Genomic DNA, 15,590 nt, shown 5'->3' with positions numbered 1-15,590 from the left:
GTTGTTGTTTTTGTTTTTGTTTTTTTTGGTATTTCAGTGCTTGTATTATATTTTGTGCAATTGTTATTAACTTATATGCTAATTTTATCTATATCCTAGATTTTTTTAAGGAAAAAAAATGTATCTTCAATGTAAATGTATCAGTATCCTCGGTTTTTAGAAATATATATTAAAAAAATATATAAAAATATTTCGTATCCTTAGACGTATCCGTATCTTAGTCTTTAAGAAATTGACGGATCACCGTATCTTATCATATTCGTATCGTAAAACCGTACCTAGGTCTAGGGCGGCCTTTATAATTGGAATTCTCACAACCGATTTGGCTAAAATTAATATATTTTACCGTTTCATTTGAAAAGTGTAATTCAGTTATTAAGTTAATTATGAGGTCATTTTTTGATTAAAGACGATTACATAAATTTATTTTCAATAACTATATATAACTATTTTACAAAGCATATGCATTCAAAATTTTAAATTTAGAGGCTCGAGAACTTGGAACGAAAATTTATTAATAATATTTCATCCCTATTATATATTTTTATAAAGGCAAAGTATCCAAAGAAGGCCGGAGAGGAAAATGGGCCCTTTTTTCTTGGGTTCTTAAAAGAGGAGTTTGGGCCTTAGGATTTGGGCCTTTCTCGACTTCTGACCGAAAACCATGTGTGGACTGGACTGGATTGGACTCGACTTGAAAGAATGGGCCTTCAAAGCCCAATTCAAAAATTGAATTTCCAAGTTTATTCGGATCTCAACAAATTAGAAAATGAGAATTAATTGATGTTTGCATTTGGCTGAAAAATAAAATGTATATAATGGAGCTTATTGGGAGAAAATGATTTTCGGATACACTCAAATGTTTTTTTTTTTTTTTTTTTTTCCTCTTTTTCCTTTCCTTCTTCTTCTTCAAAGCAAGCTTCAAAAACTACTCAAAAGTATTGTGGTGGTGGTGGTTATAAAAATTGAGCACTCAAAATTATACGAGTATTGAAAATTGAATCCTTAGACTTATATAATTGTAGAAATTATAATAATAGTATAAGGGTTGTTTAGAATGACAAAAGAAAAAAAAATGTTTTTAAGTAAAAAAAATCATTTTTATTTAAACTCTTTTTATATATATATAATGGTTTAAAATACGGAAAATTATTTTAAGTGACAAGACTAATGAAAATATTTACAAATTATAGTAAAATATCACGTGATAGATCGTGATAGACTACTATATGTGTCTATCTTAGATAGTAGTCTATCGTGGTCTATCGCAAATAAATAATGAGATTTTGCTATTATTTGTAAACATTTTGGTTTCATTTTCTTGTATTTGAAAACAACTCTTAAAATACACTTTGAAAATGTTTCAAAAGCTCTTTTAAGCGATTGTCAAAACATTTCATTTTTTTCCAAAACGACTAACTTACACAACGAAACACTTAAAAAAGTTAGATCAAACACATCCTAAGTTTAAATGCTCGATTTTTATCATTTAGAGGTCAAATTCTTGCAACTCTTATAAACTCTAGGGTTCAATTTTAAAATTTAAATAAGTTTGAGGGCTCATTTTACATTGAAAGTTTGATGGTATAATTGCCAACACAATATAATTTTTAAGATTTATTTTAAATACAACAAAGTCATTTGTCACGACCAATAGTGGTCTAACATTTAATGTATTGTGTAAGTGCACTAGATACTATAAAATTCAAATAAATTTATTAAGTATATTAAATAATTAAGTTGGAACAAAATTTCATTAATAAATTAGAAGGGAAAGTTAGAAGTGTAAATGGGCAAGGAATTAGGAGTAATGATCTTTTGCCTTGAAATCTGTAAAACATGTCTCCAACACCCCAACCATTTTGAGTCATTGAAACCTAAAAACCCAACATAACCTTTGCCTTTTCAATATACTGTTCATTTGATGTTTCCTAAACCTATATTTTATTTCTCAAACTTTTTGTTGCAATTTTACATATCACTAGATATGGTTTTATTTTCATGAGTGCTAGCTAGAAAAGATTTAATTTTATTTTCCTTCCCTCTAAAGATTCAATCTTTATTGTGACTGAAATCAACTCCAATACATAAAATTAGAAACAATAAAATTTGTTTTAGATTGCATTTGGGTTTTTGAATTTCCAAATATAACAAATTTATTCTTCAAGATAACTTACTCGCATTCTTGATTCATTTGTCTATTTTTCCATTAAGCACTAAACGAAATGTTGACGTAAAATCTTGAAGGGAAAAAGGAAGAAGATTGAAGGAGAAAAGAGAGAAAGAAAACGGATGAGAACGAAGGAGAGAAGAAGAAAATAAATAAATAAATAAATAGGGACTAAGAATACTATAATGAACAAAGTTTATTAGAGATCAAATTGTTTAGTTTAAAAGTTAGACTTAAATACAATCGAAATCAACTTCAATGGCCAAAATTATTAACTTTTTCAATCATATTTTTTAATCCCTATTTTTTTTTTTTTTTTTTTTAACATTATGTGGGTGAGGTTGAATCTCAGACCTCGAAATTGGTTCTACATGTTATGTAAGTTGAGTCATGCTTATTGATAGCGAGGATTCTACCATCGTTAGCAAACCTCTATTAATCAGAAATTTATAATACTGAACTCGATAACTACTACTACGATGGTGTAGCAACAGTGGCAAGTATGAGTCGATAAGTAGGAAACTAGCATGAGTTTTTCGTTAAGCCAATTTCCTAATTAGAGCGGTAAATTGGGGAGGGGGTAGATAGTGATACTGATAGTGAAGCGTCAGGGTAAATGTAAACTATGGTTGGATTTATTTAGTTTCAAGAGCAAGAGATATCCTATGTAATATCAATCATCAAATACTGGTAATTAGACATGTATTCAATTTATGTGTGCACAACAACTTGCTTGACACAACCAAACTAGTCTCCACACTGACAGACAACTAGCTAGAGTCGAACCAAGAAAGCGTCCTAAATATTAATTAAAGCTGGAAAACCACACCCTAATTAAACTATATGCTCCTAAATATAGAAAAATTTGTATGGATGACCTATATTTAGGAGCCATTCAAAATTTGACCTCACTTTTATAAAAAAAAAATGAAATTGAGCATTTTATCGATTTCAAGCTGTGAATTTACCACTTTAACCCTTCTTTCTTCTTCTTCATTCCTCCTCTTTTTTCACACCTTTTGTTTTTCTTCTTCCTTTTTTTTTCCTGCTTTTCTTCTTTTCTTTTCTTTTTTCATTTTCGGTGAATTCTTTCGTTTACATTGCCCTCTAGGCGTTTTCCCCTTTTCCTTCTTCATGGATTTCTGTTTATGTCGCTCTTCTTCTCATTTTTCTCTCTTTATTTTTCGTTTTGCAGTTTTTCTCAAAGAAAAAGTTTCAGGTGTATCTGATAAAGAACAAGACGAATGAGAGAGGAGCGGAAGCGAGAAAATGAGATGAAAAATCTGAACAAATGAAAAGAAAAATTGAAGAAAAATTGCAGTTGTGTCTTGTGAGGATCAAGACGAATGAGTAAGAAGTGGGAGTGGGAGTGAGGAGCTAGCAATAGGCCATTGCATGCATTAAAGGTCAAATGGGTACCTTCACATGTGGATCACGTCAGCAAGAGGCCAAATTTCGAGCATTTTTTAAAGTGAGGACAAATTTCGAGTCGACCCCTAAATAGGGGCCATCCATATAAATTTCCCCTAAATATACTGAGTTCGATAGCGTCCGTATAGAGATTAAAAAAATGCACATTAATCTTTAGGATCCTATTGTATTGATTAACCAATTGAACAGCCTAATCAATTAACCAAATTTATCTTCGAACCTAACAATACATGCATTCTAGGTATAATCATCAAATACACGATTAACTATTTGCTACTAAGTTGACTGAGCTAGACATTCGAATGTGAACATGACATAGCTATGAATCGATTAGCAAGGGAATATATGCTTCTGGATGAATAGTCAACAACACAATCATGCTTATTGACATGGAAGCGGATTCAAAAAAAGCATAAAAACATATATATTCAATCCACAAACAGAATTTTCAAGAAATTACATGGGTTTTAAACAGAATTTTCAAGAAATTACATGGGTTTTTACTCCCAAAAACTAAATTTCAAATTACCTCATTGATTCATAGATAAAGCAAGGAGGAGACCTTCAATCCATTGTTTACAACTCAAAAGAAAATTAAAAACTAACCTACTGATACTAAAAAGATAAAGAAAGAAGAAGAAAACTAAGGTTCACTTCAGTCTCCATCAAGATCAACATGAAAAAGCCTTAAAAGTCGAAGAGAATATTTATAGGCAGTGTGACAGCGTAGGAAGGCTACTATCGAAACGTAGCCCTCAAACGTTGCGACGTTGAGCGTAATGCAGTGTGTCCGTCTGTCAATATTTGGAGTGTTGCAACACTCCCTAATATGCACGAGACTGCCTTTCAGCGTAAAAGGCAACGTAAAGGGGAGGGTTGCAACACTCCTACCAGCGGCATTTTGGCCATTTCACGTCTTTGAAACTCCTGGTGCCCGATTCACTTCCAATAGCTCCAAATCAACCCCAAACAGCCCGTAATACTTTGAAATGCATGATTTGCCCAGATTCCTACAAAAATAGGTATTTAATCATTTTGAACACAACAAGCAAATGAAACGAAAGATATACAAATAGTTATTTTTTAGAGTTATCAAACACCTCTAACTTAAATTTGGAACATTCAGTTTGATACTGTGATAAAATCATATGGCTTTGACCAAAATGTTGATGAACCTTGTGTCTACAAGAAGATCGTTAATGGTTCAATAGTTTTCTTAGTGTTGTATGTAGACGATATCCTACTCATTGGGAATGATGCAGGTCTACTGACTGTAATTAAGAATTGGCTAGCGACCCAATTCCAAATGAAAGATTTGGGAGAGGCTCAGTTTGTTCTGGGTATATATATCTTTCAGGATCGTAAGAACAAAGTTCTAGCGCTGTCTCAGGCATCGTACATTGACAAAATGTTGCTCAAGTACTCGATGCAGAACTCCAAAAGGGGTCTACTGTTGTTCACGCATGGAGTAACTTTGTCTAAGGACATGTGTCCTAAGATGCCTCAAGAGGTTGAGGAGATGAGACGGGTCCCATATGCATCTACCGTTGGCAATTTGATGTATATGATGCCCTATACTGATCATTCATGTGGGGATGTGCATGTGGGGTGTTCTATACAAAGAGTTTGTATAAGGTCTGACCACGAAGTGTTAACGTCTCGTTATATAATGTTGTTCATGACAGAGACTTCACTTCACTAGAATGACTATAGGTAATATGACCTCAATCCTGAGTGAGTTGGGAACTCAACTACACAAGATGGAATTCATTCCTTCCCCGAAGCAGAGGTAAGTAAATAGATTGCTCTCTTAAGGGCTAATCCCGAGGCTTGGACGATGTGGCGCCACACACCTTCTCATGGCCCGAGAGGTGTCCATACATAGTAGGACTATGTTGTATTTTTCATTAGAAGAATCAGTGGTACTTAAGAAGTTAGATGTGACTATAGGGACAAAACGGTAAATTGACTCAACTGTACTTACTAGCATCTGTGAAGGGTTATCGTCCTGTTAATTGGTTATATCCAATGGACACAAAAATATATCTATGGTAAGAAGAGTTCAACTGTCGGTCTTGAGTGGAATGCCTGGTAGTTAATGGATGGTAGATCTCGTGGTTAAAAAGTTTAGTCAGTTATTCACGTATCGTTGAAGCTTCGAGCCATAGGTTCATAAGGTCCCCTGGATAGCTCAATGGATTCAAGTTGAGAATAAGTTTTTTGGTCAGTTTGAAATGTTCAGAGGAAGTTCATTATAGATGATATAATTGAACTTATTAATTATATATGATGTGATTGACTTTATGTATGAGATACATGAATTGGAGGAAAATGGATATAAATATGATTTATATCTAGTGGAGGAGAAAACACTATGGTTGATATATGATATTAAAATATAGGTCAATGAATATAATATGATTATATTTATTATTTTAATTTTGACAATTATGGGATAATTGGCTGCCGTTTTCTCCGTAACCATGCGTTAGTAGGAAGTTCAATCAGTTTTCATAACTGAAAAATAAAATGAAAATTGTTTTCATTTTGCAAAGACACACAGTTAATTGCTCACAAAGGTGTTGGTTGCCTATTTCTTAGTAAATCTGAGACTATATGATAGCTTGAGTTTACTACACAATCGCTGACACACGCGCGTTATCTTCTAAACAATCGCTTACCTTTTCTTAAACGATCGTCTAGCGTTGAGCTTTTACTAAATGATCGTATAGAAGATTGCCTACCTTTTCCTACACGATCATGTACTTCATGTAAACGATCAAGAACTTTGTCTATACGATAGACTTAGTTTTCTCCCACTTGTTTGATCGTTGTATATGATCTCTTTTCCTCCTCCCCTCTAATAAATCCTAACAGAGCTAACTCTTTGGATTCTCACACTGAGAATACTAAGGGTTCCAAGTGATGGTATCATCCCCATCTTTCTTCTGTTCGTGTGGAGGTCATTTGTGGTAGACGACCGGACTTTTGATAAATGATAGCTTGCAGTTCCAGCGAGAGCGAGAGTATCCGTTCGTGGAGAGAGCGAGATTTGTCGAGAAGAAAGAGTCTTCAACTGGTAAGTTTCTTTGTTCTCTTGGTTGTTTATTTCTTAGCATGCCGATAATTTTATAGTATGATGCATATTTTTTTTTTTTGAATATAATTATGGTAATTCTGTCACAATGTCTTTGTAAAGATCCGCTTTCGCTCAGAGGCACTCTTGTATAAAAGTTCCTTCAATTATTAAAGGAAATCGGACTTGAGGATTTCCATGAGTAGTGGAAGGATCTTTCCAAATTTCAATCATATATGAACATACACAATTACAGTCACAAACAGAAACAATAGGCTAAGCGCAAAACAAAAATTACAACATGCTTTTCTACAGATCAAGGGAAAGAATCAACAAACCTTTGAAGACTCATCTTCAAGTTCCTTGATCACAAACGCTCGAACAAACCGTAACACTGCAACACTCGAACGCTCGTACAACACAACCACTACACTGCACGATCACAGCGAACTTGAACAAAGTGATCACAAATTCCCAAACATCCCAAACACCACGAACGGTCTCCACAGAATCTCAACTATGTCAAGTTGAGTATGATACTACCAACAAGGTTACCTCGGTATTCTCGGTGTGAGAATCCAGAGCGTGGGCTCTGTGTGGACTTGGTTAGAAGTGAGAAACTGGAGGAAGAATAATCGTGTAAACTATTGAGCAAGTGGGAGAAGATAAAGCGTATCATATAGGTCGATGCCCAATCGTTTATCAAAAGCAATGTGATTGTCTAGAAAAAACTATGCAATCGTTTAACTAATCGTCCAGCTGAGTGTCTATCGCGTAGGAATACTCCACGTTCGTCTAGTCTCTCCAAGCTATCATTTAGTAAATCTGATTTACTTGACAACTCTTTCGTGAGTAATTTTCAAGATTGGAAAACTAAAAAAAAAACATTAACTAAATTTAGGAGAACATTTTTCCTTTGATCTCACGGTTACCATGAAATCACCAATAACCTCCCACTCAATTGATTATTAGAGAAAAAGAGATAATTATCCAATAATTAATATTATTATAAATATAAATGATAACCAACTTATCATACTATATTTATAATTTATAGTTTTAATATTTCATCTCATGAAACATACAAACCATAGCTTTTTTCTATTCCATGGAACTTAATGTAAATCTCATTTACATTAACCCTCCACTTGATGTATCTCATACACCATACCAATCATATCATATATAATAGAATTACCTCTGGTCAATTTGAACATTTCAAATCAACACCAAAAACTAATCCTCAATTTGAATCCATTGAGCTACCAAGGGGACCTTATGGACCTGTAGCTCGAAGCACCAATGGTACGTGAATAACTGATTAAACTCTTTAGTCACGGGATCCACCATCCATTAACTGCGAGACACTCCACTAAAGACCGAAAGTTGAACTCTCCTTACTACAGATATATTATGTGTCCATCATAAGCAATCAACAGTGCGATAATCCTTCACAAATCGCCTGTAAGTACAGCTGGGCCAATAACCATTATGCCCCTGTAGTTACATCTAACTTCTTAAGTACCACTGATCTCTCTAATGAACATAAATCATAGTCCTACTATGATTGAGTCCTCTTTTTCAAAAAGAAGCTGTAGCCATTATGTTCAAACCCCAGAATTAGCCCTTAAGGGAGCAATCTATCTACTTACCTCTGCTTCAGAGAAGAAGTTGATTCCATCTTGTGTAACTGAGTTCCCAACTCCCAGATCAGATAAGTCCTAAAAAAGGTAGGCATGTTGAGTTGGCAATTTGACCACTCTCATCCATACTAATCAAAGGACCGCCCTCAAAGGCAGGAATTCCCAAACTACTCAGGATTGAGGTCATGTCACCTATGGTCGTTTAGGTGAGATGTAAGTCTCCAGTATTAACGGTGTTATATTCAGAGACTAGTCATCTCATGGTCCGGTATTATACAAATTCTTTGTATAGGACACCCCCGATAGTATGTCTCCACATGAATGGTCAGGATCTATAATCTATAGTAGTTCACAACACTTGCAAACCTCTATAAAGTGGGTCGTATCCATAGTGTCATTAGGATCGGGTATCTCACCTTAATCCTTATACTATAGACCTATTTATATTATCACTTAAGGCATGATCCACTTGTATATCTCATATACATGCTTAAGTTTACATATGATAACCATAGAGCTTTGTTTATTGGATATGAGTAAATGTCAGAATGAAATAACTCTTATTTTATTCATAACAATGTGTATATATTACAAACAACGAGACTCCGGGAGAATTAAGACATCAATTCCAACAATCTCCCACTTGTCCTAATGCCTCGGGAGACTAATGTACAATACAAGAAAAATTACATGTACAATATATAATAAACTAGGGCATACCCCAATATCATCTCCCAAAGCCATCATAGGGTGATCAAGTACCCCTTCACTGAAATGAGACCATTTCAACCAATATACAGAACAACTTTTTGTTCTTGTAAATATTAGTCACCATTGTTCGGTCCATAAATTATTAACTAGTTTAATATTTTATTGTAAGTGTAACCCCTCATTTTAGATTTAGAGTTCTGCCCTAACGAGTCAACCGTAGGGAAAATCCAATATGGGCAAAAACTAAAGCAACCCTATCCATTTCTGGAGTTTGAGTAAAGAGTCATGTAAATGTTATCCATAGGAGAACACAAGCAAAGGTGCCTCAAGGTCGAGCATGAAAATTTACTACAAACTAATGAAAGAGACCGTGGGATGTGTTGACACACGTCCCACTCCCACTTACTATAAACACTTTCTCTATTCACCTTGATATTGACCTATACAAACACCATCCGTAGAGGGACACAAGCAAAGGTGTCTCGAGACCAAGTATAGGTCTCACGGTGTGAACTATGAGGGAGAAACGTGAAAAAAAAAATGAAGTATCATATACCTCATTTTCCTCCAATTGAGTGTTTTACCTAGGGTTAATTTAACGTAGAAAAATACGGTTATTTCTTGTACTAAGTGATTATTTAAGTTTTCCCAAAAGTAACACCTACTTTGGATAGTTAAACAATTTTGATTAATGTTCATTAAATATTTTAACAAACTTTAATCAACAATTGCATGCTTGTAGCAAATCTATCTAATTCACCTTTTAAGTCAGCTCCCAAGTAGGGGTGTTTCGTTTCCGTCGACTTAAATACCCCAGCCTAGACAGAACTAGTCTTAGACAAACGTTTCTTATTGATACATTTGCTACAAGTTTAATATTTTATTTAAACCAATTTAATCCTATTAAACTGATTACAAATATTAAAACTAATTTCTAATCACATTAAAAATATTGTGATCTTAGTTATATGTGAATCATATTTTAAATTATTTTTAAAAAATGATTATAACCTAAGTTTGCATGCAATTATGGATGATTGATTTTAATGTCTAATTTTATTTAATTATAATGATCATAAAATAAATGAAACAAGTTAAAACCATTCATTGCATTTGATATTATACTTAGGGAAAATTATAACAATTATAAAGTTACCTAAAGTAATGACATGTTTCATGAAATTCTCATTTCATTACTGAATACACATAACATACATATGCTAAAGTAATGAAATTCATAATGACATTCATCCATACATTCTATCCTTCCGTTCAGTAAGGGAATACAAGCATTACGGGGAGTTTTTTAATAGGAATATGAATATGACTCTTCCAACTATACATTATAACAATTATAATACAATGATGCATGATAATATCATTAAGCATATAATCATATATTATAACATTTATATTATATGATGCATGAGCACGCTATAAAATTAAATCATGCAACTATATTATAAAATTTATAATATTCATGATGCATGATTAAATGCATAACTTATGGTGGGATTTTCTATATGGCATACATTATGACATATATTAAATAAAAACAAACCATACATCAAATGCATAATTTAAAGAACAATATATGGACTGAGATTAGATTTCTAAACAATTAATTAAATTAATATAACATTTATATTAATTTAATTTATTAAAAACTAACTATTACATTAAAAAAAGTTGTTGAGCCAGATCAAAACAGGAACCAAGCCACAAACTACTCGAACCAAATGAATTGCACGCAAACCGATTGAACGAAACTGAACCAAACCGCTCACAAATCACATCATTTTTTTTTGTTTCAGAGCATTGCAATGCTACTGAAAAATCCATCTATTTGCCTCTTTGCAGCGTTGCAACACTGCTGTACAGTCACCTACTGTACAGCAGTGATCTCCATCGAATTTACTTCGGTTTAGGCCCCATTTTCTCCAGAAAGTCATTGGAAAAGCCACGAATGACACAAACAATAAATATACAGACTCCATTGCATATTAATGCCCAAAACAACAGGCCCTTACAAACCAGTTTGTAAATTAAACCAGTAAATTCTAAAGCTCAATCCCGAAAATATCCATAATTGCAAAACCCATAACCATTCATCAACATGAAGCAGTATAGTAGTGCAACCCATCATTAAAGAAATTTTAATTTCGAAAATATTAAAATTGGGACCAAGAACGCCGCTCTGATACCAATTGAAGGACTGTGAGGTCTGATACCAATTGAAGGACTGTGAGGTCTGATACGGAAGCGGGATTGTTTCCAATTTCAAATTTCATGGTAAATTAAAATTACAGAGAACTAAATTATGCATTCCAATAAAACTTACAATATGCTTGAAAAATAAACAGAAGAGAGATCAAGGTTTGTATTCACACTTACCTTTGAAGACGAGATCTTCACGAATTCCTCTGATATTGGTCATGAACTCTTAAAAACGAACACCCAAAAACCACAACAAAAACAACCCAATTTGGACAACACCAAGAGGTAGTCCTCTGTATTCTCCCTGGGGTAGAATGAGAATACAGGAATTGTGGGCTTTGTTAATTTTGGGAGAGGGAGGAGAATTTTATGAGAGGAGAAATTTTATGGAGAAAATACGTTGGGAAAGATTTTTTCTTCGCATGTAGACCTACTCTGTGTTGGGTTTTATGCCCTAAAACTCGTAGATAGTGAATGTATTTAAATGACCATCATTAATAAATAGTTATTAATATTTTTTTTATCAATAAGTGCTATTGATGTTTTATTTAATTTTATCTTATTAACCCTAAAATCCAATAAACTAACATCCTAGGTTGTCTTATGAGTCTTGAACTGTATGTAGAGACATATAGGGATCAATGTTCAAGATACAACCTAAAGGGTTTATAGTATAGAGATAAGATTGGGTACCATATCCTGGTAACACTATGGATACAACCCACTTTGTATTTGATACAAACGCAGTGATCTCATGCGTTCGTGTAGGAGACACGTGAGTGGGGTATCCTGTACAACGAGTTTGCATAAAATCAAATCATGAAATAGTAACCACTAGATGTAACTTCATTGACTAGTTAGGTTTCTATTCAATAGGATGACCTAGGAAACTTAGTCTTGCTCTAAGTATATTATGAACTCTTGTTCACGAGAAATTGTCCTTTGATTTGTATAGGCGAGAGCGGCTAGTTCGCTGACTCAATATGCCTACCATTTTTGTGATAAGACTGAGTCAGTAGTTGGGAACATAATCATACAAGATGGATTTCATTACTTCCTGACTTCAGGTTAAGTAGATGAGTATTCCTTTAAGTGATGTCTCCAAGACTTGAATAAAGGGCCCTACCCTCTCACTGGCCTGAGAGGGGTTTCTGTTTAATGGTTGGACCATAAACAGGTTGTTCATTAGAGAAGCACTAGTACTTAACGATGTAGAGGTAATCCAGGGGTAAAACGGTAATTTGACCCAACTGGTGTTACGAACACTCGTGAAGGACTAACTTGCTATTATTGGTCTATATCTCTGGACACAGAAATATATCAAGAGTGAGAATAATGCAATTGTGGGTCTTTAGCGGAGTGTACCCACAGTTGACGAATATTGATTAATTTAGTTAATGAGTTTAACAAATCAATCTCACATCGTTGGAGCTTCTGGTCTGCATGTCCATTAGATCCCTTTCCAAGCTTGTAAAGGATATTGAGGTATTTTGTCATTAAATTAAATTTGAAATGTTCAAATTCAGAATTGAGAATTTTTTAATGTATGTTCATACATTTTAATATAAAGTTTAATTTTAGACTTTATTATTAATTTTGGATATAATTCAAAATAAATAAATGAGAGAACGAAATATTTGAAATGAGTTCAAATATTAATTTAATATGAATTAGATTCATACTAAAAACTATAGGTTAAAAATAATGTGCATTAGATGTACATTAAAACTATAGGTTAAATGAGATAAATATTTTTATTATGATTCAAATGGGAAATTAAATTAAATATGTGATATTTAATTGGATGATTAATTAATTGAAGAATTAATTAATTAATTGATTTTGAATTTAATTAAATTGATTAAATCAAAACTATAGGTTAAATTTAATGTACATTAGATGCTCACTAAAACTATAGATTATGTGAGAGGAAATCATTTAAATATGATTTAAATGATCATTTAATTAAATATGATTAAATTAATTAATTTAATTTAATTTGAATTAAATAAATTAACTCCTCATTTTAGGGAAGTTACGAGAAAACGTGTGATCATTCCCACGCTTTTCTCTCCCTCTCTCTAACAAAAATGTTTTGTTTTGTAGAGGGAGGTGAAGGCTCTATAGCTCTCTGTGTGTGTTTTCTTCTTCCTGGGAAAAGAAAAAAAAAATTGTTATGTGATATTCCTAAATCCTATAAGAGAGAATCCCACAATTCTCCATAGTCCCTGCAAGAATATAGAGGTTTCCAAGTAGTGGTGCCCAATCCCAATTCAACTAGGAAATTCTACGTAATTGTCAAAAGGTTTGCAATGTAGGGTTTCTTCCCCTGTATAATTAATCTTTTTGGAAATATCATGCTTAATCATTATTACCTTTTAATCCCATGCAAGATTGTTTTGATTTTAAATACCCATTTAAAAAAAATGAAATGGTTATGTGTATTGGCTTCCGTTGTACCTTAGGGTTTTTATCCCTTCACCCTGATGTTCTTTGAAGAAGATGAAGAAAAAAACGTAAAAACCAAAAGCTCCTCACTAACATGATTGACGATCGGAGAAAATAGGGAGAGGGAATTATAACTCCCTCCTAAATTAAATTCATAACTATTTAATGAAATAAAATTTTAATATATATATATAATAACCAACTTATCATATAATATATATTAAACTATATGTTATATCAAACATAACACATAACCTATATAGTTTTTATATTGTATCAAATACAATTAATCTATAATTTGAATTATCTCAATAATTTGTGGTATTTAATATAAATCAAATTTATACTAAATTTAATTATATGAATTTAATCCATATAATTAGTATTTGAATCATATTCAAATATTTATTTCTTCTCATGATAAACTTTATATAATGTATAAAATACATTATATTAATTATATCAGATATAATTAATTCGCTCAATTAATTTAAACCATTCAAACTAAACCAAAATTAATTCTTAATAATCCTAGTTGAGTTAGAGGGGATCTTATGGATCTGTAGATTGAAGCTCTAATGGTATTTTAATAATTAATTAAACTCTTTTAGTTAAATTACTCAACATCTATTAACTGCTGGTCACTTCACTAAAGACCGACAGCTGCACTCTTCACATTACAAATATATTTATTTGTCCATTGGATATAATTAGTCAATAGCGCGATGACCCTTTACAAATTGCTCGTAAATTTAGCTGGGCCAAAATTACCGTTTTCCCCATGTAGTTACATCTAACTTCTTAAGTACCACTGATCCCTCTAATGAAAAATAAGTCATATTCCAATTATGACCAAACTCTTTCGAGCTAAGAGATGGTGTGGCGCCACATTGTTCAAGCCTTCGAATTAGCCCTTAAGGGAGCAATTTATCTACTTACTCTGACATTAGGGAATGAGTGAATTTCGTCTTGTGTAGTTGTGTTTCCAGCTCCCCAATCAGACAAATCCTCAAAATGATAGGCATATTGAGTTGGCGATCTAACCATTCTCACCCATACAAATAAGAGGACCGCCTTCATAGGTAGGAGTTAACAACTCACTCAAGATTCAGGTTATATCACCTATGGTCATCCTAGTGAAATGTAAGTCTCTAATATTAACAATGTTATATAATAAGAGTATTCATTTCGTGGTCCAGTCTTATATAAACCCTTTTGTATAGAACACTCCCGCTCATATGTCTCTACATGAATGATCAGATCAGATCATTTTTAGAACTTTACAACAATTGTAACATCTACAAAGCGAGCTGTATTTGTAGTGTCACCAGGATAAGGTACCTAACCTTATCCATCTACTACAGACCATTTAGGTTATCACTTAAACATGATCCACCTGTATGTCTCTACATACATGTTTAAGCTATAGAAGATAACCTTGGATGTTAGTTTATTGGTTTTGTGGGTTCATGCTACTAAATATCAAATAAAATACCTTATATTTTATTAAATAAATAAGCTGTTTGTACATTACAATTATAAACTACAAAACCCATGAGATTTAAGGCATCAACCCCAGCAGAAAGAAGGGAACAAGAAAGAATGAAAAGACTCAAGGGACTCAAATGAGTCCAAAGTAGAAAAAGACTCTAAAGACTCTTGAGAACAAAAGGAAGAAAATTAAAAAAAAATATACGAAAAAGACTCTAAAGGCTTTTCAACTTCTAACTCTATCATCTGAATCTTGTCGGGTGTAAGGTTGGATCCTTCTTCTTCCTCGACAACTGGGGCTATCCATGGCATGGACTCCTCGTCGTCAAAATATATTACCTCATGACGGGGCACCTGGGTAGTCTCAAGGTGATAAAGCCTCAACGGGGATTCCTCTAGCCTT

Source organism: Benincasa hispida, chromosome 8 (genome assembly GCF_009727055.1).
Source record: "Benincasa hispida cultivar B227 chromosome 8, ASM972705v1, whole genome shotgun sequence".
NCBI lineage: Eukaryota > Viridiplantae > Streptophyta > Magnoliopsida > Cucurbitales > Cucurbitaceae > Benincasa > Benincasa hispida.
Note: the sequence above shows the minus strand (reverse complement) of the source record.